The 25,983-nt window shown below is 41.6% G+C and overlaps 1 pseudogene; it reads right to left on the bottom strand.

Moving 5' to 3' along the window:
- Nucleotides 1-16,951, bottom strand: part of LOC121142961 — a 41,125-nt pseudogene extending 24,174 nt beyond the window's left edge.
- Between the last annotated feature and the right edge of the window lie 9,032 nt (nt 16,952-25,983).

The raw sequence follows: 25,983 nt of genomic DNA, 5'->3' as shown, positions 1-25,983 counted from the left end.
TAAATGGACTGAGAAAGAAATCAGAGAAACATCAATCGTTACAATTGCCACAAACAACATAAATACCTTGGGGTAACACTAACCAAACAAGTGAAATGCCTGTATAACAAGAGCTTTGAGTCTATAAAGAAAGAAATTAAAGAAGATACCAAAAAATGGAAAGATCTCCAATGCTCTTGGATAGGTAGAATAAACGAAGTAAAAATGGCAATCTTGCCAAAAGCAATCTACACAGTCAATGCAATCCCCATCAAAATCCCAGCACTATTCTTCACAGGCCTGGAAAGAACAATTCTCAACTTTATATAGAAAAGCAAAACACACAAGATAGCCAAAATAACCCTGTACAATAAAGGAACTTCAGGCAGCACACCATCCCTGACTTCAAGCTCTATTGTAGAGCTATAGTCCTGAAAGCAGCTTGGTATTGGTACAAAAATAGACAGGTAAGCCAATGGAATTGAATTGAAAACCATGATATGGACCCACACACCTATGAACACCTAATTTTTACAAAGAAGCTAAAATTAAACAACGGAAAAACAGAAATCATCTTCAACAAATGGTGTTGGCATAACTGGATGCTGGCTTAAAACATTGTAGACAGATCCATATCTATTTCCATGCACAAAACTTAAGTCCAAATGGATTAAATGCCTAAACATAAATACAGCCACACAGAACCTCTTAGAAGAGAAACTGGGAGGTACCCTTGAACGAATTGGTACAGGAGACTGCTTCCTGAATGTAACACCAGTAGCACAGACACTGAGATCAACAATTAATAAATGGAACCTCCTGAAACTGAGAAGCTTCTGTAAGGCAAAGGACACAGTCAGCAAGAAAAAACAGCTGCCCACAGAATGGGAAAAGATCTTCATCAACCCCACATCTGACAGAGGGCTGATCTCCAAAATATACAAAGAACTCAAGAAGCTAGTCACCAAAACACCAAATAATCCAATTAAAAAGAGGTGTACAGTAATAAATAGAGAATTCTCAATAGAGGAATCTAAAATGGCTGAAAACACTTAAGAAATTATTCCACATCCTTAGCTGTCAGGGAAATGCAAATCAAAACAACTCTGAAATACCATCTTGCTCCTGTCAGAATGGCTAAAATCAAAAACACCAACTACATTTTATGGTGGATAGAATATGGAGAAAGAGGAACACTCCTCCACTGCTGTTGGGAATGCCAACTCGTACAGCCACTTTGAAAATCATTATGGCAGTTCCTCAGGAAAATGGGAATCAGTCTACCACAAGATCCAGCAATTCCACTCTTAGGCATATACCCAAAGGGTACATAATTCATAAAAACAAGGACACCTGTTCAACTATGTTCATAGCAGCATTATTTGTAATAGCCAGAACCTGGAAGCAACCTAGATGGCCCTCAACTGAAGAATAGATAAAGAAAATGCAGTGCATTTACACAATGGAGTACTACTCAGTGGGGAAAAAACAATTGAAACTTGAAACTCACATGAAAATGGATGAAACTAGTAAACCATCCTGAGTGAAGTAACCCAGTCACAAATAGATAAACCTGGTATGCACTCACTCATATATGGATTTTAGATATAGAGCAAATGATTATCAGCCTACAATCAACACTGCCAGAGAAGCTAGGAAACAAGGATGACCTTAAGAGAGACATACATGGTTCCCCAGAGAAGGGGAAAGGACAAGATCTCCTGAGGTAATTGGGAGCATGGGGGAGGGGAGAGGGAGTTAGGAGAAAGAGAAGGGAAGAAGAGGAGGAGAGAGGAGGACATGATGGAGCTAGAAGATTGAGTCAGGGGAAGAATAGAGGAGAGTAAGAAAAGAGATATCATAATACAGCGTGCTATTTATAGGTTTAAATAGAAATCTGGCACTAGGGAAATGTCCAGAGATCTAAAAGGATGACCCCAACTAAGAATCTAAGCAATATTGGAGAGGCTATCTTAAATACCCTTCCCCAATGATGAGATTGATGCCTACCTTAAATCCCATCCTAGAGCCTTGATCCAGTAGCAGATGGAAGCAGAAGCAGACACACACAGCCTAACACTGAGCTAAACTCCTGGAATCCAGTTGCAGAGAAGAAGGAGTGATGAGCAAAGGGGTCAAGACCAGGCTGGAGAAACCCACAGAAACAGATGACCTGAACAAGGGGGAGCTCATGGACCCCAGACTGATAGCTGGGAAACCAGCATAGAACCGAACGAGACCTCCTGAATGTGGGTGTCAGTTAGGAGGCCTGGAAAATCTATAAGGCCTCTGGTATTGGAACAGTATTCATCCTTAGTATACTAGTGGACTTTGGGATCCCATTCCACATAGAGGGATACTCTCTCAGCCTAGACACATGGCAGAGGGCCTAGGCCCTGCTCCAAATGATGTGACAGACTATGAAGATCCCCCAAGAAAGGCTTCACGCTATCTGAGGAGCAGAAAGAGGAAGAGAGTTGTTGGGGGGCAGGGGAGAAGTGGAGGGGAGGGAACTGTGACTGACATGTAAAACAAGATTGTTTATAATTTAAATTTAAAAAACTGAAAAAATAGAATAGTGAAGTAGTGCCTATATGGAATATCTTGTCAGTTCCCACCGTGTACTTGACAAAGCACAAGACACTGAATCAGAGCTATGTTTTTACTCCCCAGCAGCCCCAAGTGCCCACTCAGCACTCTTATCTTTCCTCTTCCAAATCATGCTAATACCCTTGTTTAGGTCTCTACACCCTAACAACCCATTCACTTAAAAAAATCTAACCAACCCCATTCAGTGTGACAACAGCACTTCCATTCATCTGGTCAGTCATTAATCCAGAGACAGACATGGGAAAGACGTGGACAAATGGATCTGGATCTCAGGAGCTGTGTTTGGAGCACTGGGACAATCGTGTAGCTCTCCTCACAAACATGAACAGAGAGCACAAGATTTCCAGCTGCCCTCTCTGAGGACTCAGGGGAGGAAGCTCTGCTGTGAGTGGCAGAGAGGAGACAGAAAGAACCTGGATCCTGAGGAATTGCTGATGCTCACACTTGGAGCCCATGGATTCCCTGTGTTCTGGAAGACACTGCATCAGATTTTCTTATCCCTGTGCCAAAGCATTGTAACAGTCATGCCAGTCACACCTGCTCTTTGGTCGACTTGATCTCATACCTCAATCGTTAGGATCAGAGGCTCCAATTCTTGGTAGACAACCTTCACTCACTTTGTGACTTGTTTTGCGTGTGTCTCAGAATCTGCAATCATGGCACAGACAAGATGACCCACACAGTGTACCGAATGCTGTCTTTGTTGTATTGCAGTAGCCTGAGATCCCATAGCCAAAGTTAATCACTTGAAACTTTCAATTATATTATATATTTTATATAATAATATAAAACACAGAAATGTCTATTTCTTTTATTTAAAGACAGGCTAGCCTCAGATTCATTAAGTAGCTGAGGATGGCCCTGAAGTTCTAATCATTCTGGCTCCGACCACCGGGTATTAGATTAACACACAACCACGTCCAGTCTACGTGGTGCTGGCAGGGATGGATCCTGGGGCTTCCTGCACACCAGGCAAGCACTCCAACAGCTGAGTCACATGCACCCCCAGCCTTGAAAGCAGCTCACATAACCAATCAGCTTCATGCAAGTGGGAAATGAATAAACTTCAATTCATATCTATTATATATCAGTAGTTCATAATTACTGCTCAAGAATACTGAATTCTTCTTCATGGTATGACAAATTAGACACTATCTCTATGAGGTGCCATTAACTCGGAAAGTTGTTCAAAGAGAAAGCAAAAAGGTGATACCTCATCTGTGGCCAGGAACGTCTCTGTGGCGAAGGTGTTTGCTTCCTGAAGATGATCTGCAGCAATGATGTCCACCATGCCTGGCAGGCTGAGCACCTCTGACAGGTCTATGGACCTAGGAAGACAGCAGACAGCTTCTCAGGGCAGCCTCCCGGCCCACAGACACTGAAAATGTGGCTGTTGGGAAATAAGGAGTTGGGGAGGTAACTGCTCTAACAATTCTCCACCAAGCACAGGGACACAGTAAAATGACTCTATGCAGGACATTTGTGAGGAATCCTACGTTCCAATCCCATTTCATCTCTAGTGTGGGTGTCACCAAGCCTCCGTTTACCCTTTCCACACCACTACTGTCTACTAACAGAGCAGAGTTAGACATGGGGAGAATCTCCTAACTGTGGGTGAGGACACTCACACAATCTTGGCGTGTGCTCTTGAGCTGGTTACAAAGGCCAGAAAAAGCTCCCGGTTTTGTCGTCACAGTAGATGGCCTCACCGGTGGCATGCTTAATACCAGAAAGGTGCATGCCAGGACACCCAATTGCGTCTTGAGAAAGCTGCTTTGGGACTACATTCTGTTTAATAAAGAACCAACATCTAACTTTTATATTTCTATGGAGAATGTAGGAAAGTCACAGGATATGTGCTCTTCAGATCCCAACTGCTCTGCTTCCCTGACAACCACCCCCTCCTCCTTAATACCTGACTGGCAAGGAAAAGAAAAACAGATGATAAGGAATCATAAGGCATGTTTTCTCACGTACTGCAGAGGTAGATATTGATTTCTATGAAAAAAAATCTTCACAGAAAAAGTACCGAAATCATAGTACATTAGGCTCTTAGCTTGTCCACTATTTGAGTGAAAAATTACCCACATCTCATTTTTGTTTTTTATAGAATACTCTCAGAGATTTTCTGTTTCCATCCTGACAACAAAATTCTAGGTAACTTATAGGCTTGGACACTGAGTGAATGTGTTCACAGGGATTTATAAGGCTCCTGGAGCTTTCTATTATTAATGCTAACACCTTTTACCGTAAATAATGGAACATTTCACAACTGTGAAGAAAACCTTCTGAAACTTTGCTGTGCTAGGTCTGCCAAAGCACTGAGGAAATTCTCAAGCCTGTGACAGCCAAATGTGGAAAGTGATTTATCTAAGCACAAGCCAGCTGGAACCATCAGCTTGACAGCGCACTCGGCTGCCTCCTTCTGTTTGTTACATGGGTAAAGACACAACAAGTAAAGTTGGAGAGTCTCTCAGTCAGGTGATCTCAAGTCACAGTGCACAGTCTGGATGCAGAATATCCAGCAAGGGCGTGGGTCTCAGCCAGCTGGTACTGGGAGACGGTGGATCAGCAGGTTTTAGCCCACTGGGGAGCATACCCATCTCTTCCTTGCTTGCAGTTATGAGGTTCACATTTTGCAATTCCCACCTTGCCATCTCTGCCTCACAACAGTAGCTGGAAAGCAAGGGTCCACCTCATCAAGGACCGCAATGCCAAACAACCCCTCTCTGCCACTTGATGACCTTGTGCTTGTGAGGGTGATGTAAATGAACTTCCAAAGCAAGTAGGTAATTTGGGAGAAGTATTTGTTGTGAGAGGTGAATATGCTCTAGAAACTCAGATGCTTTTGTGTGTGTATGTGTGTGTGCGTGTGTGTGTGTGCGTGTGTGTGTGTGTGAGAGACAGACAGACAGACAGACAGACAGACAGAGACAGAAAAATAGAGAGAGACCATGGAAAAGAAAACAGTATTTATATCTATGTGGGAGACACACTGCTCCCCAAACATTGTCTCAGAACCCAGCATGACAAACCCATTCAATATCAACAGCTGAGAAGCCTTTCAGTTTTCTACAGATGATCTGAATGTTCATCACTTGACTTTGGTTACTCCCTGAAATGGAATACATTGCCAAAGGGCAATAAGGATCTCCATAAGTCACACACTATGAGTGTGGTATTTCACAGTAAACTAGGAGAAAAGGTAGCTGTTTTTAACCTTCAAAATGTTCAGTTCCAAAGCAATTTGGCAGATGTAAATTTTTGAACATGTTGAACCCCAAAGCTCAAGGGACCTACAACACCTCCAGTGTTCACTGTGCCATGATGTAACTTTTTATAACAACTCTGCCTGCAAATCGGATGCACTGCAGTTTTAAAATCTCTTCCCTTTCCACACTTAAAACTCTGGGTCCAAGTTCTTGACAATAAGTTCAAGGAAATACGCATTAAATCTTATCCAGTTATATTTTTATGATGTTATGGCAGAAACTTCCATTTGAAAGGTATGGGAAAGGTAGACACATGGTTATAATCCAAGCATTGTGAGACAGGCCCATGAATCTCTGAGTCTGAGGCCTGCCTAGTCTGCAGAGGGAGTTCCAAGACAACCACTACTACTCTTGGAAACCCTGTCTTGAAAAACAAACAAATGAACAAAGCTATGGAGAGTTCTACACTCTCTAGTAGTCAGGCTTCATCAGGAAATCTGGAAAAGCCCTTAGTACACTTGTATGCTTTCACAATAAAATGTAATCTGAAGAAAACCACATAGGCAGGAAGGACTTGGAAAGGAAAGTATCCCAATACAGGGACAAAAAAACTACCAGCTGTTGCAATATCTAGCACTGTGGTTCCATGGCCTCTAGGGGCAGAGGTGTGCCCTTGTCATCTGAAATGACAAGGTCCATCTCATAACTAGCCTTTGATTTGGTTCTCAAGCCACAATGCCAGGGTAGGCTGCATGGAGCAACAGCCAGCTTGTTTATGTCCATGGGCTGAAGCCATACTAAATCAAACAAATAAACAAAAACAAAAAACAAAAAAGACTTTAAGACAAAACCAGACATTTTTCTTTAATATTTTCCAGGATTCTTTTTAATAGGGGATTTCGAGGGATCAAACTCAGGGCCTTGACCATTATCTACCACTGAACTGTATACTCTCAATCTAGTTTTGATGTTTTAATGAACACTGGAAGGCAATTTGTCTCCAGGAGGCAAAGGCCCTGCAGTCCTGTCTTTGATTTGTTTGTCTGTTTGGTCATTTGGTTTTCAAGGCAGGATTTCTCTGTGTAACAGCACTGGCAGTCCTGGAACTCACTTTGTAGACCAGACTGGCCTTGAACTCACAAAGATCACCTGCCTCTACCTCCCAAGTACTGGAATTAAAGGCGTGTGCCACCACTGCTCTACCCCTTTGATTTTAAACACACACACTGGAATACACACACACAGGAACACACACAAACACATGCATGCACACACACACACATACACGCACACACACAAACACACACACATTAGAATATATACACACAGGAACACACACAAACACATACACACACACAAGAACACACACACACAAACACACACACACTAACCAGGTGGGTTAATGTTCTCCAGTAATGTTTTGAATGTACATCTTCTAAAGCACTCTCATACCTGTCTGCCAGACTAGGATATCGCCCTGGGTCTTGCAGAGGAAAATGAGAGTAGACATTTAAAATCTTCCAGAATGCTCTAGGGGAGGAAGCTGGTACACTTCCCAGCAAGCATCTCTACTCTGAAGTCTGGAGTTGTTTCAGCATTTACCCTTTCAGAGTCCTGGAAAACTAATGATCACCTGAGCGCAGACAGGAACCTGCAGATACATATCTGCCTACATGATGTGATAAGCCACATGAAATCAGAATATCACTGACTGCCACCATCTCTGTTTCAGAAGACTATTTTCCAATCACTAGCAATTTTCCAACTTTCCAAATACTATTTTCTCAACCTTGTCCACATAGACAGACCTTCTTTCCTAAGGGTCTAGGGCAAGGGTCATATACACCAATACAACAATGAAAGTAGTCAAATAAAACAGAAAAGACAAAACTCAAAGCAGGAAAAGTCTGAACCAATGCCTATTCCTGCAAATGTCCCCAAAGTTGCTTGGTGGCATCTGCCAGGCACAGACAGGAGCAGACGTGGCACAGCCTCTGTCACCCCACAGGAGGATGACTTCTGAGAGCAGAACAGCAGGTCAAGCGCTAATTTAAATGAGACAGTGAGCAACATTATTCATGATTATTTTATAATTTAAAAGTTATATAATTTTATTATTAAATCGTCTTAATAGAAAGAAAGCTGGCAACTGCTATGATTTTCAGAAAGAAGAAAGATAGGAGAGCGCAGAAGTTTTCAAATATATCAGCTGATTCAACAAAGAATTATATTATTTGCTATTCACTAGAAGTATCTACAATTAGCTTTACTTTATCACTTTTGGTTACCTGGTAGAAAAATATCATTTATATATGACTTCAAGTTCCTCATCTCAAAAATTTAATACAGCCTATTGGTTCTTATTTATTTTCATCTGCCACAAGAAGACAACCTTAAAGTATCTCCAGGCAAAGACTTCCTGTATTTATTTGTTTAACGTACTTTTATTAATTCTTTGAGAGCCCTGTATAATGAGTTTTGATCAAATTCCCCTCACCCCTTCCCCCCTATTTAAAGTTATTGTGTTGATCTCTATACAAGGCAGACAGTCATGGATTCTAGTGTAATTGGCTTGACTGTAGCATGAGGGTCATGAGAACAATAAGGCCCAAGTTCCTTTGAAGCAGAAAATGGTTTTCAGAGAACTGTTTTCCAGTTGTATTGTCTCTAGGCAACAATAACATAGCCCTGTGATAAGAGAGAGCAGGTGAAAGATGCCTGCATATGAGTAGCCTTACTAAACACTGTCACTTCTCCCCAGCATGCCTCTCAATCACTGGGCACCTCACAAAACATTTTTCCTGCAATGACTCGCTTCACAATACAGCAGTGGCTGCCATCATCTTGTGGAGGGCAGTTAACCCAGACAAGAAAATCAAATGTAGGAACAGGATTTTCTCAGTGTTATACAGACAGATGCGAAGATATAGTATCTGAGTGGTGTTCAGCAAAACCCTGTGCAGGTCTGTGCCCCCTTGCAATTCTTCCTCTAACTTACAGCCATCCACAGACAGCCCCGTGGAAAGCCATCACTAGGATGTGATTCCAGTTTGTCATCCATTATAGTCCACATTCCTCAGCAGGGCTTGTGCCTCTGCTTTCTTCACCTCAGTTCAAACAATTATTCCCACCTACCATCTCCTTGCTTAGAGACAACAGCACCCAGAGATTCCCAAAGAACAGGCAACTTAGCATCCTCTTCCCAATAGCCTAGGGCTTTCCATGAGACAGCAGGTATTAATATCCCTTTTGATACCTGATCAAGTCAATGCACAACCATTCCATTTTTTGGTCTATAACCAGGAAACCTATTATCTCCAGCGGTAAATAAAAAATCCCTTCAGTGAATTTAGCACCACTGAGTGCTATTTTATTTGGGTCTGGCCCACCCAAGTCAGCATGTAAACAATTTCAGTCCTTTAGTCAATGGACTGGAGGTAGGAACAGTTTAAAGCCACAGGAAAATATAACAATAAAAAAAAAACATAAAAGGCTTTTTGTCTCTCATCCAACCTTACTTCTCATGACAGGAGTTCTTTCAAAGGTGTTTTATTAAATTGAAACTCAGAATTTAGTTCTTCCTCCTTAAGACTACTTAGAAGTTTAAATGCTAGGAGCTGATGTTTCACGATGTATGTAACAGAAACCTAGCTCACAGTTTAAATGAAGCCTCTATATATTCGTAGAAAAGCAATTATAAAAATTTCCTAAAATTATTAGAAAAATTGGAATAAGAGAATATTCTTGCACTGAATTTCAAAAATAATAGTCAACTAGATAATCTCAGCATGACGCTAAATAAATATTCAGTTTAAAATATTGGTGAGCATTCAATGAAGACAGAGTAGAAACCCAAAGCATGGATGACATGGGAGTCAAACACCCATGAGCCAGGGAGAGTGTCCCCAACAAAGGGGCTCAGCGGCTCTCAGAGTTTAATGTTTTCGCCAATTATCAGCTTACATCTGGACATAAACCAACACATGTCCATGGAGGTGGGAAAAAACACTTAACACAATCCCAGGACAGGTATAAATGCAGCCAAACACATTTGTAAGGACAGCAGCAGGTCTCCAGGTCCAATAGTTTGGCCCCTGATAGATCAAGGTTTCAAGACGAAACAGATGGAAAAACTGGTAGATAGTTTTAAGACAGACTGATGAACTTCTAAGCCTTAGAAAGGGAAGGCAATTAGTAATGTTACAGTGAACAGTTCTTTTCCAGACTGGGCTTCCTACCTCCCCAGAGGTGAGAGAAATAAATGAAGCTTAATAACTCCCCACGCCAAAACTGCTGTTAACCTGTGGACAGAGAGTGGAGGGTGCAGTTCCCCACAGCCAGGATGGGATTCAGATCCAAGTCCAGATGTCTGGTCACAATGTGGCCCCCTAAAGATTTTAAAAAGCAGGTATTTCACTCTGTTACATAGTTACAATGCACAAGCACCGAATACCCAGTGAGTGATGCTCCAGAGAGCTGGTCTTTTCTGTGTTTAAAGAACACAAAGGAGCCATTGGTTACAGTCACCAGAGAACACAATGCCCAAGCTGACTTGCCACATACATACAGCCATGCTCCTGATCTGGGAGCCGGCCAGAGTTCTCAGGTGATTCAGGAAGGCACCATACGTCTGTGTCTTCTCTTCTGGGAGCTTCCGGACCACAGCAGCCAGAATGTGCTTCACCTGATCCAGGCTGAGGCTAGCACCTAGGGTCAGCCCTGTAATAAAGTCTGTGTAAGTAATGCCTTGTGATCACTGATGGCCTTGCAATGTTAGACCAAAGCGACAGGCATGGGAATCTTTATATTGGATCCGTGCTGTTGTGCCTATGAGTGATGGTGGTGATGGTGGTGTGACTGTGGTAGTGATGATGATCATGACAGAGACACCGATGGTGATGGATGTGGGTGTGGTGGTGGCAGTGATGTGTGGGAGGGTTAATTAATGTGGTATTAGAGGTAGAGATCATGACAGTTAGATTTCATGAATACTGAGTTTATGCCATATTACACTAGAATAAAAAAACTCCATATATTAAAACTAACCACAGGATATTAATAGGCTCACTTCACAGATGGCTACACTGAGACTCAGTTCAGTCATGTCCCAAGATCTCAGAGATACTATACGTCATCCCCAAGTATGAATTTGGGGAATGTTATCCCAAACCCACACTACAATGACTGTGGCTTCTCACTGCCATTAAACCAAATTCCTTTCCTAGGAATGAAAAAGGCCAGACAGCAGTTGCTTAACACCCAACTCTCCTCCATTTGCTGTGCTATGGAGAGCAGCCAGCCTGTCTCATTCATCTTCATCTTCTGCTCTGCACAGGTGGCACAGATCCTCCTAGAATATTTGTTCGTTCCCTGATACTGCAGATAGGAAAGTTTCCCAGTGACAATTGGACTTCTCAGACTGTGTGTGGTAGAAACAGAGAACTCCCCCTGGACTCCCTCCAGGCCCTCACCCTGCCTGAAGAGAATGTGAATTCTAACTAGAAGCGTCTCTCCCCGACTGGCTGCTGGACTAAGCAGGTGGCCTGATGCGTGCATTTCCATGGAAACAAGGACCAGAAGAACTCACCGTCATGGTCCTGGCTGACAACACAGCTCTTCAATTCTGTCAGGGGAAACTGTGATGGGGTGGAAGACCCCTTGAAACTTTACTGCAGGCCCTAAGGGATTGTGGAAGAGACACAAGATTAGAACACAAGGATGTTAACTACTCTCCTACCTTGGAATTATGGTCAAACCCATGACTCTGGGCATCTGAAAGTTGTTCCCTTTTATCGGGATGTTTATTGCAAACCACAAGCAGATGCAGAGGCAGATTAAACTTTGGAACTTTTGGAAATGGTAGCCCTAAAACTTGTGTGACATGGCACACTTAACTTGGAGAAGGTCTTAGGGGCCATGCAAATAGATGGTCAGCCACACTAGGAATTTGTGGGAAACCAGAAGACGCTGAAACTGCCTTTTCAGTAAAAATGCATTACACTCACAGAGACCCCACCCTGACAGGAGAGAAGGAGCAGTTTCAGGAGGAGAACCAGTGTGGTCCCCAGATAGAAAGCCAGAATACTGGCACCCTGCTGCTGGCCTACCTTGGGGCCATCCTTTACTTCAGTGAAACATAGGCTAGCACTGCAGCTGGCTTACCATGGGGCCACCCTCTGTTCCAGTGAAGCATAGGCTAGACCCAATGCTGGATTACCATGGGGCCAGCCTCTGCTCCAATAGGGCAGGCAATTTTCTATTGCTGTAACATCTCTTGAACATTATTAAGTTTTCTACCTGTTCTCCTGACAAGAAACCAACATGAAGCTTGTTCCCCTCATGAGCTGTCCCAGGGTGTCTACATACCCACAGAGGTGTTGCCCATGACAATGGGGACCTGGGAATGCTTGAATTTAAGTTCCACGAGTTCCTTCGGTGTCACTGGGGAAATCCATGTCACTCTATCACCATGAAACTCTCTGGTCCTGAGAGGCTGCTTCTCAGCCATTATTATGGAAAACGTAACAGGGATTTGAGAGAGCTTGAACAAAATTCTAATCTCTTTTCACTCTATTTTTATTAAAACAGAGGAAAGAAATACGCATCTTCTAAAAGCTAAATTTTGTGACCTAGAAGTAGAGCTTAACCAGGAGCCAGAGTTGAAAGTTAAAGTCTGGTTGTAGTTTACTCCTGGAAACGCATGCTCCCATTGGCTCTCCAATACCTCACAGTAACTCATTCTGGTGTTCACTAACATAACAATCTACGCATTTTGCCAAATCATTTGCACACTGACAGGTCTCTGATGAGGTCTGACAGCCACACCATCAGCTTTGGAAAAGGCCGCTCCTGCCATTTGACTGTGAGCTCCTTTAGGTGAGCAGCAGTCTTCCTTACCATCAGCTCTGGGGGAAACATCAGCTCCTGGGTTGGGTCCAGTGGCAGAAACTCCACTTCTGAGAAGAGTTCAGGACTTGTCTTTAAAAAGAGAAAATGACAGAAGTTACAGTAGTGCCCCCTAAACTCAGGGGACATCGATGCCTGTCAGTACCCAGACTACAGGCAGCTTGAACTTTGCAAGGTTCTTACACACTTTCCATTTTCCTTAGTCATTCTTACTGCAAATTTTAGCAACATACTCGAGTACTAAACATACTTTTTCCCTGAAAAAAAAGTATCCTGAAAGTACTCACTGGCTTGTCTGAACTATATCATCACTAAACCTGTGCTTGGTGTTGTTACAAAGTACAGTAATGGTTATTTGAACACAGTTACTGCAATACAGTGCTAGTCAATCTGATAACCATGACAGCTATTTAGTGACAGATGGGCAGATATTGTATGCAGTGCGGATACACTGGACAACGGGGTGGTTCACATTCTAAGTGAGATAGGGGTGAGCATACTGAGAATTCCTCATGCTATTCATAATGGCATGCATGTTGAAACATAAATTATTTCTAGAATTACCCACTTAACATTTTCAGAGTATGTTGTGCTAATTGCATCTCTTTGTAAAATGGAGTGGCATTGCAGTGCACATACATGATAAGGTCATGTCATTGTTTAGCACCTAGTATCTCAGACATTGTTTCTCTGTATGGAGAATGTTAAAGATTCTATTGGTTATTCTGAAATAGTCAACTGATTGTCAAACGCAGTCACACCACTGTGCTACAGGACAAATAGAAGGCACACCTCTCACGCAGCTGTACCACAGTACCTGGTCACCCTCCTTTCTCCTCCCCAATTTCCTCCTGGGCTGAATATGTAGAACATATAGAGACAGTGAGAATGGGAGAGGGAACATGTTGACACAGTCAAAGTCATCAACTCGGGCAGCCATTGATTCTTCCAAAGTCTAGGTCACTGGCTGCTCGTGTATTGAACAACTTCATAACATCTTCACCATTCACTGACATCACCACCTTCCGGTAATTCTGCCAATCCATTTATTCTTGATTTAAACAGCACACCCCATTTTCTCTACTTTGACAGCAACCAGAAGCCTAATGGAGAAAAACAAAGCAAGCCCATCAGAATTCCATGGGGACTCTGTTGTTAACTGGGTGCCTACACTTGAAGCTGTAGAACCAATATCATAAGGCATTGTAAAAGAAAAGCACTTATACTTCCACATATCCAAGCTAACTCTAATGAAAGCAAGTTTACAAGAAATTCAGAATACCAGTGATTATTTAGTAAACTTCACAAAGTTCTTACTAGGTAATCCTGTCATATAGCAATAAACATTAACCATGTTAATTATTGATACTAACAATATTTTAAATACCACTAATAGTAATAAGCTATTGCTCTGATCTTATCTATGAGGTATTGATTCCATAGTTCACCTTGCAGAAGTGATCGTCTGATGGTGTAGGAGGACCCACCACGACTGAATGTGTATTAAAATTCCACAGAGCCTTTTCCTGTGTACAACTATTTAAAAACAAAGACAAAGCCACATATTGTATACGTTTCAGTTAGTTCTATTAATATTAATGATTGAGTAGCTTTACAATTAGAATATGCTAACCCTATCCTGGGGACAGACAGTCTCCATTGTCAAATAGTCAGTCCATTAAAAACATAGGGTGGTACAGGGACAACTAGACCATACTGTGACCAGTGTTATGCTGTATCAATCACAGACACATATCGTGTTTTCAGGAGACTATGTGCACCCAGGCAGGGTCCCTAACTTAGGCAAACAGGTCAAGAACAAGTTCTTGGAAGGACTGACTTATAGCCAACGACAAACTGATAGATGCTCACAGTTTGACCACCCAGGCAGGGAAGGTCAGCCTCCAGCGCAAGATGAAATGAAAGACAGGAATTGTAGACCTTGGGATGAGAGGTGAAGGACCACTAATACAGGATATTAGTAAAAATGAGCACTGCTATGAACACAAGGAGCCACTCCTACACCGTTTTGCTTTATTTGGGGGAAAATGCACTTGACCATGCATTCCTTTCTATTTACTAAACAGAAAGTCTTGCATGCGTCGATTATGGGCCTGTATCCAGTGCCGTGGCACAGATTTCCTAAGGAGACAGAGCCAGTCCTGTTACTCAAGTGCCCGGACAGAGGCATGGAGCACCAAGTGAATGACAGCATGACCCCATCTTAGAAGAAAACTCACTTTGATGTCTTAATTCTGAAATCCTGGCTTTGACATTTCATTTTTACATCAGCGTCTTGAGATATTTAGTCAGGAGTCCTGCAGTACAACATCTCAGCCATCTATACTTATTCTCTGTAAACACGTTTTAAACCCTCCTCTTGAGACAGATGGTTAAATGACACAATTTAAAGACAAAACTTTTTCTGCAGCTACAATCAAGAGCTCAACTTAAAACAATGGCCACATTATTGCGATGCTACTGACATAAAATCACATGCATGTCTAATCAACTGACCAGTGATTGATGTATCTGGAGATAGTGTGCAGAGGAGGATCCATCCCCAAGATCAATAACATGAGTGGACTTGTCACTCTGTGTCCTTGTGTCATTTATGTCCTTGATCTTCAGCCTGATAGAAGGTGTTTCACAGAAGACCTACCCTCTCAGCAAAAGCTTATACAAAGCAGTGTGGAGAGATGTGGAAACCAAGTTGAATCTATTGAACTTGTTCATTTTGCATAACAAATTTTGTAAGCTTTGATTGATAGAATCTCATTTTCTCATTCTCCAACCTCAGATAATCACTATTGTATCACCATTCCATTCCCTGCTTCTTCTGTACAATTTCAGGTTCTTTGTATAATGCAGTGATTGCTTTTCTGGTTCTGGCTTATTTCTCTTAGCATTGTGTGCTACAATCCATGCATGTTGTTACAAGGCAACAGGATTTTCTTTTTGTTTTTTTTTTAAGGAAGAATCCTCACATTATTAATACTTACTGTGGAACTATCAGTTTTTCAGAGTCAAAGCAAAAACAGAAGGATAGAGAGACAGAGAGGGAGGTTTCAACTGATCTAAGCAGTTCTGTAACAGTAAAGTTGGAAAAGTGGGTTGTTTTCTACTCTGGGAGGCAATTAGGCACACACATTATTAACAATAAATGATTTTGCCTGTGTTTCTCTCACAATGGTTCTGTGTCCTTACTCTACCCCGACTGTGAGGTCATGTTTTATGTGTGAGTATGGTCTGTGTACATATATGTTGGTATGTGTTCAAGTGTGTGTGAGTATATGTGGAGGACAGAGGTTGGCACTGGGGTCTTGCTCAGTTGCTCTCCACATCCTTTTGAGACAGAGTCTTTCTGTGAACCTGGAACTCATCAGTTGTCTAGATTGGCTAGAAAGGAGCTCTAGGGGTCCTCCTCAGTCTGCATCCTCCTGCCTCAGTATAGTGGTTACTCACCATCACTCCCAGACTTTCCTGTGAACAGTAGTGATCAAGACTCAGTCCTCATGCCAGACACTGACTGAGACAGTTTCCCAAGCTCCTGAGGCTTATTTTAGAAACAGCACTAGATCAAGTTCTCTGGGGACAGGTTTCCTCAAATCTTCATTATTTGTACATTTTCTACATGTCTTTTTTTGTTTCTTGTTTTTTGTTTTGTTTGGTTTTGTTTTTCAAGACAGGGTCTCTCAATCACATTCAGAGCTAGCTGATGTGAATCGTCCTGATACACAGCTTGCTCTAGGTATCATCTATCCCTGCCTTATACAGCTGGGATGACAGGCAAACCATCACACCCACCCAGCATGTACATTTCTGGGAATCCAAACTCTGGTCCTCAGGCCTGTGTGGCAAGTGTTTCAACCACTGAGCCGTCTCTCCAGCCCTGCTTTTCTCATTTCTATTATTTACTACCAAACCTGTATTTGTTTTTATGTGAGCAGTTTTCTATCATTGTCAGGTGAACCATTATCCTTACAGACACTCTAAATAAATTCTGACCTGCTTCATTCATTAAGTAACTGATTCTGAGCATCCGCTGGGTGCAACATCCTGGGCAAAGAATACAGATGAGGTCTCCTCTTAAGTGAACCTCGATAGGGAAAGAGATCACTAGGCAAGTAATAAGTAATGTGATTTCAGCAACAGTAAGTGCTAGGAAGATGTGGAAAGAGGTGTTTGCAAGCACCTCCTGATGACACTTCTGGTCTCGTGAAGTGTCACCTACCAGCAGCCATGTTTGAAAATCTCGTTGGCAAACCAGAAAGGTACAGCTAGCACGTCTCTATTTTAACAGTACATCCTGATTCAGTCTCCGTCAGAGTCTCTCTCTATAGAAACATTACAATTTATAATGGCTTACATGTCTATGAATGCAAATGTTTCAGATTCTGTTTTATCAGCACACACTCGGCAGAGGGAGCTCGTGACTTAGTTTTGGCAAGCTGCACAAAAGGGCTGTGGCCAGAAGAATCTGCAGGAAGCCGGCTCTTGCCTGGCAGGGGTAGCCTGTCTCATGGTGTGAATGGGCGTGGCTGATGCTTCATCTATGGGCAGAATTCCCTTCAGTAAGGTTATGGGTTTTTGCCCAATAGGTTAACTTAGAACAAACAGCCAAACTCAAGAGTCCATCTAGAAAGACGATACCTCCCCACCTGTCCATCTCTCTACCCTCCATGTTTTATTTATCCCACATTGAACTCAGGATATCAACTTTCTGGGCCTGTCCTCATTGGGCTGTGATTTATCATTGACTAAACAGGTATCTCTGCCAGTGGAGATTACAAAGCATGAATCTACTTACAACTCAGCAGCTGTTGAGAGAGCGTTTAGGACATGAGGACCTGTTATTGGTGAGATAAAGACAGAGAGCATTAATTCCTCCCATCATGCTGTGATGCAACTCAGCAACATTGAAAGCAAGGGTGAGGACAGCAACGCTGACACCTTGTGAGCCTCTGTGTATGGTCTGCAGTTTCCCAGTTCCTCCAAGGACAAGGCTGCTAGGAACATGTGGGTTAGTTAGCATTTCCCCAGGAACAACACATGGTCTTCTGTTCTAGCTGCTTCTACAAGACAAAAATAGTGTGTGAGTGTCTGTGTGTGTGTGTGTGTGAGAGAGAGAGAGAGAGAGAGACAGAGAGACAGAGAGAGACAGAGACATAGACAGAGACAGAGAGACAGAGACGGAGAGGCAGAGAGAGACTGAGAGGGAGAGAGAGGAAGAGAGACAGACAGACAGATGAGAGACAGACAGATGAGAGAGAGAAAAAAGAGAGGGAGGGAGGGAGAAAGAAAGAGGTCTACTCTGTAGCCAAGGTTGTCATGGAATTCACTATATAGCCCAGGCTGGCCAAAAATTTGTGGAAACTCTCCTACTTCAGTTTCTCAGATGGGAAGGTTACAGATGTGAGCTGCCAACCCAGGCTCAAAAAACAACATTAAAGGAAAAATTCCTTTCTCTCTCTAAACCCATTTGTTAATAGAAAATACACAAGGTGTTGAGAAGAACATGGGCACATATGGTTCGCAATCTAGTGCTTGTAATTTTTTTTTATTACTTTAATTTTAAATAGCTTGCTTCACATGTCAATCCGAGTTCCCTCTCCCTCCCCTACTCCTGCACCTCCCCTTCCCCCCAGCCTCCCACCCTATCCCCACTTCCTTCCTCATAGGGAATATCCAGAGTCTGTCATTTCACTCAGGGCAGGGTCCAGGCATTCCCCTAATAGTCCAGGCTGACAGGGCATCCCTTTTTGTGTTATGGACACACGAAGTCCATTTGTATGCCCAGGGCCCCATAGGTAGCCCAAGCCTCCTCACTGACTCTCACACTCAGGGGGTCTGGATCAGTCCCATGCTGGCCTCCCAGCTGTCAGTCTGGGTTCCAAGAGCTCCCGCTTGTTCAGATCATCTGTCTCTGCTGGTTTGGCCAGCCCATTCTTTGTCAATTTGCTCATTGCTCCTCTCTCTGTGTAACTGGGTTCCATGGGTTCAGTTCAGTGTTTAACTGTGGGTGTTTGCCTCTGATTCCATCAGTCACTGGATGAAGGTTCTAGGATGGCATATAGTGTAGACGTCAAGTTCATTATCAGGAATGGACATTTAGGGTGGTCTATCCACTATTGCTTAGCTTGCTAGTTGGTGTCATCCCTTTAGATCACTAGAGGTCTCTCTGGTGCCAGATCTCTCTTCTAACCTATGACTCCCTCTGCTGTGGTATTTCTCATCCTATTCTCCCCATATTCTAACCCCCACTCAAACTTCCTCTCCCACATGACCTACTCTCTCTTCCTCTTCTCCCCCTCTCTTCTTTCCAGCTCCCACTCTCCCCCCACCCCTTCGCCGTATTCCCAATCTGCTCAGGAGACCTTGCCTCATTCCTCTTCTCTGGGGTAACATGCATATCTCTCTTTGGTTCTTTCCTGTTTCTCAGACTCTCTGTCAGTGGAAGTGCAGACTGGCACTATCCTGATCCATGTCTAAAATCCATATATGAGTGAATACATACCATGTTTGTCTTTTTGTGACTGGGTTACCTCACTCAGGATGGTTTCTTCTAGTACCATCCTTTTACCTGTGAATTTCAAGATTCCATTGTTTTTTTTCTGCTGAGTAATACTCCATTGTGTAAATGTACCACATTTTCTCTATCCACTCTTCAGCTTAGGGATATCTAGGTTGCTTCCAGGTTCTGGCTATTAAAAAAATATGCTGCTATGAACATAGTGGAACAGATGTCCTTGTTGTATGAATTTGCATCTTTTGGATATATGTCTAAGAGTGGAATTGCTGGGTCTTGTGGTAGATTGATTCCCATTTTCCTGAGAAATCTCCGTATTGATTTCCAGAATGGGTGTAGGAGTTGGCACTTCCATGAGCAGGGGAGGAGTGTTCCCCTCTCTCCACATCCTCTCCAGCATAAATTGTCTTTGGTGTTTTTATTTTAGCCATTCTGACAGTTGTGAGATGTTATCTCACAGTTGTTTTGATTTGCATTTCCCTGATGGCTAGAGATATTGAGCACTCTCTCAAGGGCCTCTCAGCCATTTTGGCCTCCCCTAAATTGAGAATTCTCTATTTAGTTCTGTACCCCACTTATTAATTGGATCCTTTGGTGCTTTGGAGACTTGCTTCTTGAGTTCTTTGTAAATTTTGGAGATCAGCCCTTGGTCAGATGTGGGGTTAGTGGATATCTTTTCCCATTCTGTGGACTGCCTTCTTGTCTTGCTGACAGTGTCCTTTGCCTTACAGAAGCTTCTTAGTTTCAGGAGGTCCCATTTGTTAATTGTCGATCTCAGTGTTTATGCTACTGGTGTTATGTTCAGGAAGCAGTCTCTTGTAGCAATTCGTTCAAGGGTACCTCCCACTTTCTCTTCTAAGAAGTTCAGTGTGGTTGGATTTATGTTGAGGTCTTTGATCCATTTGCACTTAAGTTTTGGGCATGGTGATAGACATGGATCTATCTGCAGTCTTCTACATGCCAGCATCCAGTCATGCCAGCACAATTTGTTTAAGATGTTTTCTTTTTTCAGTGTATAATTTTAGCTTCTTTGTCAAAAATCAAGTGTTCATAGGTGTGTGGGTTAATCTCAGGGATTTCAATTCGGTTCCATTGGTCAACCTGTCTATTTTTGTACCAATACCAAGCTGTTTTCAGGACTATAGCTCTATAATAGAGCTTGAAGTCAAGGATGGTGATGCCCCCTGAAGTTCCTTCGTTATATAGGGTTGTTCTGGATATCTGGGGTCTTTTGTTTTTCCATATATAGTTGATTATTGTTCTTTCAAGGTCTCTAAAGAGTTGTGCCATAGTTTTGATAGGGAGTGCATTGAATCTGTAGACTGCTTTTGTCAAGATTGCCATTTTTATTATTTTGATCCTACCAATCCAAGAGCATGGGAGATCTTTCAATTTTCTGGTATCCTCTTTGATTTCTTTCTTTAGATACTCAAAGTTCTTGATATACAGGTCTTTCACTTCTTTGGTTAATATTATCCCCAGATATTTGATGTGTTTATGGTTATTGTAAAGAGTGAGGTTTCTCTGATTTCTTACTCAGCCACTTTATCATATGTCTATAATAGGTCCACTGATTTTTTTAGTAAACCTTGTATCCTGCCACTTTGCTGAAGGTGTTTATCAGCTCTAGGAATTCCCTTGCAAATAGTGAAAGCTTGATTTCTTCTTTTCCTGTTTGTATCCCCTTGATCTCCTTTTGTTGTCTTATTGTTCTAGCTAAAACTTCAAGTACAGTATTGAAGAGATATGGAGATATTGGACAGCCTTGTCTTGTTCCTGATTTTAGAGGAGTTGCATTGAGTTTCTCTCCATTTAGTTTGATGTTAGCTGTTGGTTTACTGTACATTGATTTTATTATGTTCAGGTATGCTCCTGTTATCCCTGATCTCTCTAGGACCTTTATCATGAAGAGGTGCTAGATTTCGTCAAAGGCTTTTTCAGTATCTAGTGAGATGATCGTGTGGTTTTTCTTTCACAGTTTGTTTGTATGTTGAATTTCATTGATAGATTTTCTAATGTTGAACCATCCCTGCATCGCTTGGATGAAGCCTATTTGATCATGGTGGATGATTTCTCTGATGTGTTCTTGAATCTGATTTGCTAGTATTTTATTGAATATTTTTTGCATCGATGTTCATGAGGGAAACTGGTCTATAGTTCTCTTTCTTAGTTGTGTGTCTGTGTGGCTTGGGTACCAAGGTAATTGTAGACTTATCAAAAGAGTTTGCCAGTGAGCCTCCTCCTTCTATTGTGTGGAATACTTGGAGGAGTATTGGAATTAGCTCTTCTTTGAATTTCTGGTAGAATTCTGCATTGAAATATCTGGGCCTGGGCTTTTTTTTTTTTTTTTTTTGGCTGGGAGACTTTGATGACTGCTTCTATTGCATTAAGGGTTATACGTCTGTTTGGATTGTTTATCTGTTCTTGATTTAGTTTTGGCAAGTGATCTCTATCCAGGAAATTATCCATTTCTTATACATTTTCCAATTTTGTGGAGTACAGGTTTTCAAAATATGCCCTGATGATTCTCTGGATTTCTGCAGTGACCGTTGTTATGTCCCCCTTTTCATTTCTTATTTTGTTAATTAGCAAGTTCCCTCTCTGTCTTTTGGTTAGTTTGGACAGAGGTTTGTCTATTTTGTTGATTTTCTCAAAGTACCAACTCTTTGTTTCATTGATTCTTCACAATGGTTTCCTAGTTTCTACTTGATTGATTTCAGCCCTCAATTTGATTATTTCCTGGCATCTACTCCTCCTGGGTGAGTTTGCTTCCTTTTGTTCTAGAGCTTTCAGCTGTGCTATTAATTCTCTAGTGTGACTTTTCTCTAATTCCTTCATGTGGGCACTTAGTGCTATGAACTTTCCTCTCAGCACTGCTTTCAGAGTTTCCCATAAGATTGGGTATGTTGTGTCGTCATTCTCATTGAATTCCAGGAAGTCTTAATTGTGCATTGTTCAATTTCCATGAGTTTGTAGGAGTCCTGCGATTTGTGTTATTGCTGAATTCTAATTTTAATGCATGGTGGTCTGATAAGATACAGGGGATTATTCCAATTATTTTTAATATGTGGAGGATAGCTATGTTTCCTATTATGTGGGCAATTTCAGAGAAGGTTCCTTGTGCCACCGAGAAGATAGTATATCCCTTTGTGTTTGGGTGGAATGTTCTATAGATGTCTGTTAAACCCAGCTTGGTCATAACTTCTATTAGTTCTTTTGTTTCTTTGTTAAGTATCTGTCTGGAAGACCTGTGTAGCCGTGAGAGCAGAGTGTTGAAGTCTCCTACTAGTAGTTTGTGAGATTTTATGTGTGATTTGAGCTTTAGCAATGTTTCTTTCACGAATGTGGGTGCTTTTGTATTTGGGTCATAGATGTTCAAAATTGAGACTTCATCTTGATGGACTTTTCCTTTGATGTATATGAAATGTCCTTCTTCATCTCTTTTGATTGATTTTAATTTGAAGTCTAGTTTGTCAGATATTAGGATTGCTACACCTGCTTGTTTCTTGGGTCTGTTTGATTGGAAAATCATTTCCCAACCCTTTACATATGTTTTTGACGTTGAGATGTGTTTCTTGTATGCAGCAGAACGATGTTTTCTGTCTTGGTATCCATTCTGCTAGTCTGTGTCTTTTTATAGGCAAGTTGAGACTGTTGACATTGAGGGATATTAATAACCATTGATTGATGATACTTGTTTGTGCTTGATTAATTGGCAGTGGAGTTATGTGTAGGGTCTCCTCCCTTTTTAATTTGGTGTTTGGTAAAGTGGAATTATCTATTTCCTAAGTCTTTGTGAGTGTAGTTATCTTCGTTGGGTCTAGGTTTTCCTTCCAGCACTTTCTGTAGAGCTGGCTTCATGGATATACATTGTATAATCTGGCTTTGTCATGGAATATTTTGTTTTCTCCGTCTATGGTAATTGAAAGCTTTGCTGGATATAGTAGTCTGGGCTGGCATCCTTGTTCCCTTAGCGTTTGTAGGATTTCTGTCCCGATCTTCTGGCTTTCATAGTTTCCATTGAGAAGTCAGGTGTAATTCAGATAGGTCTGCGGTTGTATATTACTTGGACATTTTCTTTAGCTGCTTTTAATAGTTTCTCTTTATTCTGTAGGTTGATGTTTTGATTATTATGTGGCAAGGTGACTTCTTTTTCTGGTCCAGCCTATTTGGTGTTTTGTAAGATTCTTGTATTTTCATAGGCATATCCTTCTTTAGGTTAGGGACGTGTTCTATGATTATTGAATATGTTTTCTGTACCTTTGAGCTGTATTTCTTTGCCTTCTTCTATACCTATTATTCTCAGGTTTGACTTCTTCACTGTGTCCCATAATTCCTGGATATTTTGTGTTAGGCATTTGTTGGTTTTGAGATTTTCTTTGGCTGATGACTGTATATCCTCTAATGAGTCTTCATCACCTGAGATTCTCTCTTCTATCTCTAGTATTCTGTTAGTGATACTTGCATCTGTAGTTCCTGATCATTTACCTAGTTTATTCTTTCTAGTATCCCCTCATTCTGCGTTTTCTTTATTGTTTCTATTTTAGCGTTCAATCCTTCAACTGGTTGATTCGTTTCCTTAATTTTTTTGTTTTTTTTTTCTTGGTATTCTTTAGATTCTTTGAGAGATTTGTTTATTTCTTGAATTTTTTTGGTTTACCTTTCCCCCCATTTCTTGAATTTTTTGTTTGTTTTTCCTTCTATTTCTTTAAGGGATTTCCAAGTTTCTTCTATGAACATCTCTATCATCTTCATAAAATAATTTTTAAGGTCTGTCTCTTCTGCTTCGTTTATGTAGTGCTTGTCAGGTCTTGCTGGAGTTGGTTCTCTAGATTCTGGTGCAGTCATGTTGGTCTTTCTATTCCTGAGTGAGCTTTTATTCTGTCTTCTTCCCAGCTCTTCTTCCAGTGGTTACAGGTGGGGTCTTACTGTCTCCACTGGTCTCCTTCTTTCCTGAAGCAGAAAGTTGAAGCTGAAGCTGGGGTCACTGGAGGTTGGGGCCAGGAAGGGCTGTTGTCTTTCCTGTGTGGGCAGGTCCTCTGAAGCAGAAGCTGGGGTTGCCAGAGGTTGGGGCCTGGTAAGTCTCATGCCCTTCCTGAAGCTGGGGATGTAGGAGGTTGGGGTCTGGAAGGACTGATTGTCATGTACTTTCATGACAAGAATGTCATTGTCCTTCAGGTAAGGAATAGGTGAGTGGGGAATCTTACAAAAGGGAATTTCACTTGGGGCTTTTAGAAGCAAGAAGTATCAGAGCAATCTTCTTGTACTTCCTGTTTGTTTAGTGTCTTCAGCTCAAAACAAATCTTATGTCAAAGTAACATATTTGGGGATGTATGTACTGAAAGAGCTCCCAAGGACAGAAGCATTCTCTTTGTAGGACTATCCTAATTCAGTCACCCACAGAGGTTTAAGAAAATTGAGGTGATATCATTATGTAATTCCTAGACACTGAAGGACCCAGGCAGTGATCCTCAATGATATCTAGACATTATTAGAAGAGAGAAACAGCTCTAAATCCCTAGGGGAAAGGGCATACACTATTTATGTAAGACTGTTGGAGTACTGTGAACCCTGAATATTTGACCTTATGAAGTATATGCCTGTCAGTTTTCTTTGTCCATTCGACAACACTTAGAATTGCCTAGAAGACATGCCTCTGTGATGTCTATGAGGTTGTTTCTAGAGTTCAAGCAAGGAGAAGATTCCATCTTGAACATGAGCACCAACATTCCATGGGCCACAAACACAGACTGAATGAAATGAGGAGAAAGTGGGAAGCCCACTGAATTTGTTTCCCGAATGCATATGCAACAGGACCAGCTACAGTATGTTACTATTGTTATACCTTCCCCTACAAGGGAGCACTCCCCACCCCTACAATGTAAACCCTTCCTTCCTTAAGTTGCTATGTGTTGGGTGTTTCATGACAGAGATGGGCAAAGTTAGTAATACAAAGTGTGTACTGAGCTTTTAACTGATAATGATAAAGGATGAGATTCCCACTTTTTTGGTTTATGTGAAGAAATTATTACAGTATCTAAAACTGCCTTTTAAATTATCAGAAGGAATGGGAGTTTAGATGACACAAGATACCTATACATAACTCTATGTATATATGCATATATTTATATTATATACATATATAATTGCATTATATGAATCAGTGTACAATTTTTCTTCCAAAGGAATGGACATCTTTCCACTTAAAAAGTTTTCTGAACTAGCTTACTTTCTGTTGTTTGGTGAACACCAAGAGCAACAGTAACTTGGGGAGGGAAAGGTTATTTGATTTCCTCCTCCAGAAAATAGTCCATCAGTGAGGTAACTCAAGTCAGGAACCTGGAAGCAAAAGCTTCAGCAGAGACCATAGAGGCACCTTGATTGCTGGGTTGCTCTCTGACTTCTGTTCTGCTGGCTTTCTGATAGAGACAAGGATCACCTGCCTAGGGATGTTGCCCAAAAGTGGGCTCATCCCCCATACATATGTAAACACATAGAGGATTCCCACACATACTCCCACCAGCCAATCTGATCAAGGTGGTTCTTCAGTTGAGGGTGCCTATTCCTACAGTACTCTTGGTTGAATCAAATTGACAACAGAAACCAACCAGCACATTTTCTAGACAGTTTCACAGTAACTATTAAAATATTTCAACTTCTCAAATATTTTAGACTGATTAGATAAACAATGCTTTTCAAGTCAGAGGTAAAATTATAGTCATTTGATATTGGTTTTTTATACATCCC

This window comes from Mesocricetus auratus, unplaced genomic scaffold, assembly GCF_017639785.1.
Source record: "Mesocricetus auratus isolate SY011 unplaced genomic scaffold, BCM_Maur_2.0 Super-Scaffold_100010, whole genome shotgun sequence".
Taxonomy (NCBI): domain Eukaryota; kingdom Metazoa; phylum Chordata; class Mammalia; order Rodentia; family Cricetidae; genus Mesocricetus; species Mesocricetus auratus.
The sequence above is the reverse complement of the archived record's forward strand: the minus strand, read 5'-3'. Positions and strand labels throughout refer to the sequence as shown.